This window comes from Podarcis muralis, chromosome 13, assembly GCF_964188315.1.
Source record: "Podarcis muralis chromosome 13, rPodMur119.hap1.1, whole genome shotgun sequence".
Classification (NCBI taxonomy): domain Eukaryota; kingdom Metazoa; phylum Chordata; class Lepidosauria; order Squamata; family Lacertidae; genus Podarcis; species Podarcis muralis.
In genome coordinates, this window is record NC_135667.1 from 54,121,425 (window position 1) to 54,125,673 (window position 4,249).

Here is a 4,249-nt window from a genome sequence, read left to right on the forward strand (position 1 = left end):
CCTCCTCCTCTACTTTGCCACATTAAAATTCCCTGCTTCTGGTTTGCTTTTGCTGACCATTTTAGGAAGTACAATGTAGACATCCATTTGAGCCTGTACATCTGATTTAGACTTCTATGTGGATTTATTCTGAAAGCCATGCTCTGAACTGATACTGCCAGCTTGCCCCCCTCTTAACAACTGTGACATGTCTTTACCATATTTGAAAAGTACCTATTCTGTAACATTTTTTTAATTAATAATATTGAAACTACTGTAGGCCACTGCCAGCCCTCCAACTTAACCATTATCTTAACTCTACTCCAAGTATTTGTTGCAAAGTCTGCATCCTCCAAGTTTCTCTCACTTGAACAGTCATTGCTTGTTGACAGCATGTCAGTTGCTTTATAGCAGTGCTACCAAATCTTTCTTCCTGCCAGGGGCCTTAACTGCTTATGAAATGAACGATATAAATCAAGTGCAGAGCTCAAATGTCCAGCTGAGCAGGCGACTGCATCGAAAGGGAGGTGGAATGTACAGAAACAATGAATCTTGTGAACTGATGTCTGTGGAAATGGGAATGGTATATAGATTTCGGACTGATTTAAGGGGACGTCTGGACTGAGAACTGGGTGAGTAAGTAAGGAACTGTGTGGTGTGTCGGCTAAAAAAAAAAAGGGATGTACAGCAGAGTCATATATATGTTTGCTTGAAAGGAATTCCTACTAAATTCCTAAAGGTTTCCTTCACACACAAGGCTGCATAGAATTGTGGCCTAATCCTATGTACAGCTAGGCATCGCTAAGCCTGTTGCTTTAAATGGGCTGAGGCATAAATAAATGTGAATAATTTTGCTATCAAAGTTGCAGTTCTGTGCACAATTGCCTGGGATTAAACCCCATTGAACTAAGTGGGCTTTACTGACAAGTAAATTTGCAGAAGATCAGACCGTTTAGCAGCAATCCTATGTCTCATATGTATGGAGCATGCCCTATTTAAATTAGCTGGAATTATTTCTTAGTGTTGTCAAGGCTGACCAGATGAAGGTGGTTGGAGCCCCTGGTGCAGTTCCCAAAAGTGTCCCTTTCCTTCTGCCCAAAAGGAATGCATAAAATAAGATACTGCAAAATGAGTCCTTGAATACTAACAAGTTTATCATGGAATAAGATTTCGTGCACTACAAAAAATACTCAGCCTGTGGTGCTTTACATCTCTCAGCAAAAAAACCCCACAAGTATTTCTTTCTTTGCCAACCTTGATAAACAAAAAGAAAATATTCTGAGCATCTGCAGCTTCGCATTTTTAGCACACTTTGTTAACACATCGTTGTTTTTGCTCACTTCCTTCCCACCAGGCCCCGAGGCAGCTGAGGAAGTATATTTCTTGTAGTACGTGTGTTGGTGATGGGACTTCATGTTTCACCATCTCTCATTCTTAATATATAGTATCACTTATCTAGTGTCATAGGGACACTGGTGATGCTGTGGTCTAAACCATAGAGCCTAGGACTTGCCGATCAGAAGGTCAGCAGTTTGAATCCCCGCGATGGGGTGAGCTCCCGTTGTTTGGTCCCTGCTCCTGCCAAACTAGCAGTTCGAAAGCACGTCAAAGTGCAAGTAGATAAATAGGTACCACTCCAGCGGGAAGGTAAACTGTGTTTCCGTGCGCTGCTCTCGTTCGCCAGAAGCAGCTTAGTCATGCTGGCCACATGACCCGGAAGCTGTACGCCGGCTCCCTCGGCCAATAAAGCAAGATGAGTGCCACAACCCCAGAGTCATCCACGACTGGACCTAATGGTCAGGAGTCCCTTTACCTTCACCTTTACCTAGTGTCATAATATTGTCAATAAGAGTGTTCTCTTTCTCTCACTTTATATAGACTTTTGAAATTGCCACCCTATAGATCAAGACCATCCCCAGAAACATCATAAATACATCACAGAAAGGGTGTAGCTCAAGACCAACCCCCCAGATACATCATACCTACATCACAGAAAGGGCGGTCTACAACAGAAATCTGAGTGCTTTACCTCCTGTCTGCCAGGTTACCTGTTTAATGGTCACTTGATTGGATTGCCTGGGGAGCCTGGCCAGTCTTTTGTAATGATAAATACTTAGTTCCTGAGCCAGGTCACAGGCCCACACCCTATTCATATGGTAACTGTGCCCTTAAGACAGGATTTGTGAAGGAAAGAGACAATGAGGAGGTTTCCCACTTTGACCTTGCAGAGAAATAATTGAGGTCAATTTGTTCAGGACTTTTTTCTGTGGGGTTTTTAGACATGTGGTTTATATATTTATGTACCTGTTTGTTTGGTACATTTTCAGACATGTGGTTTATATATTTATGTACATGTTTGCTTGGTACATTTATGAACATTTATTACATATCTAAGACCTTAAAATTCTTATCACACCTGTAACCTTTTTGCAATGAAGGAACAGCAGAAGGCCCTTGGAGCTGGACCCCAGTGTCCGCGCTGAATGATGGGGGTGGAGATAGTTTTTGTGCCTCCTCCTACTCTCCTCTTTTCCATACTAAACATACCGAGAGCTTGGGAGTAGCCAGGATTTGTGTGTGTTTTGGCGTGGGTAAATTTCTGTTGCCTTGGAGTGGGGAGATGCAGAACTCCTAGGAAATTTTCAGGGGTGGGGGTTTGGGGCTGGCTTTAAAAGGTAAAGGTAAAGGTACCCCTGCCCGTACGGCCCAGTCTTGACAGACTCTAGGGTTGTGCGCTCATCTCACTTAAGAGGCCGGGGGCCAGCGCTGTCCGGAGACACTTCCGGGTCACGTGGCCAGCGTGACAAAGCTGCATCTGGCGAGCCAGTGCAGCACACGGAAACGCCGTTTACCTTCCCGCTAGTAAGCGGTCCCTATTTATCTACTTGCACCCAGAGGTGCTTTCGAACTGCTAGGTTGGCAGGCGCTGGGACCGAGCAGCGGGAGCGCACCCCGCTGCGGGGATTCGAACCGCCGACCTTTCAATCGGCAAGCCCTAGGCGCTGAGGATTTTACCCACAGCGCCACCCGCGTCCCGGGGCTGGCTTTACTAACATTTAAAAGGCAGCCAAGTGCTTTTTCCTTCTTTATTTTATTATTATTATTATTATTTTACAGCTTCACATCCCCTGGAAGTGGAAGTGAGGCCATGCCTGGCATCTACAGGATGAGGCCTGCACCATTACAAACAGCTGAAGCCTTTCAGTGAAATGTTTTAATAAAGAAATAACCTTCAGCCACCTTGTAAACATTAAATGCCAACTACCGCCCATCGCTCAGACATCTCCCCCAAGTTGTCACGGCCTCCACAGTCCTAGGCAGCAGTTTCTTCCGCTTTCATTCTGTGCTTCTCAAAAATCATATTTTATTTCCTTGTTATAGTAACTGAATTATGGTGCTGGAGGAGACTCTTGAGAGTCCCATGGACTGCAAGAAGATCAGACCTCTCCATTCTGAAGGAAATCAGCCCTGAGTGCTCACTGGAAGGACAGATCCTGAAGCTGAGGCTCCAATACTTTGGCCACCTCGTGAGAAGAGAAGACTCCCTGGAAAAGACCCTGATGCTGGGAAAGATGGAGGGCACAAGGAGAAGGGGACGACAGAGGACGAGATGGTTGGACAGTGTTCTCGAAGCTAACAACATGAGTTTCACCAAACTGCAGGAGGCAGTGGAAGACAGGAGTGCCTGGCGTGCTCTGGTCCATGGGGTCAAGAAGAGTTGGACACGACTAAACAACAACAACAACAACAACAGTAACTGACATTTTTAACCTGTTTTATTTTACGCCGTAAGCCACCTTGAGAATCTTTGGTTATAAATGCCATACGAAACAAATAAAGGGATGCTGCGGTGACGCATTGCCTGTGCTTTTCCATGTCAGAGGTGTCTCATCAAACAGGAAGAGGAGCGCGTCTTTCCACCAATCTGTCTCCACTTCTCATCTCTCTCCCCTCTCACCCCAACATCCTGCCTGCTCAGGTCCCCCAGCTACACTAGACCAACTGGGCTTTTATTACCATTACGATTAAAGCTCTTTGAGTTCTCTCTGTAGTTTTTAACTGCTGGCAGATATAATATCCTGAATCACATTTCCTTCTCGGGTTTGCGCTGCAGCTGGCCTCTCATTGGGTCAGGACTTTTATTTTTTAACACCTGGATAGTGGTATCAGATACTGTCTCTCCCCTTAGCTATGTGGCCTTTGTCTCTTGGAAGCAGCTTGTTTGGAAAGACCAGTGTTTCCAAATGACAGCTATTGTGTTGAGTCCTGG

At 45.2% G+C, this 4,249-nt stretch overlaps 1 long non-coding RNA gene across 1 annotated transcript; it reads left to right on the plus strand.

Moving 5' to 3' along the window:
• On the plus strand, nucleotides 1–3,834 carry LOC144325031 (uncharacterized). The gene is made up of 2 exons (XR_013390316.1): nucleotides 1–611; nucleotides 3,361–3,834. It is a non-coding gene; the product is annotated as an uncharacterized LOC144325031 (long non-coding RNA).
• Nucleotides 3,835–4,249: the final 415 nt, after the last annotated feature.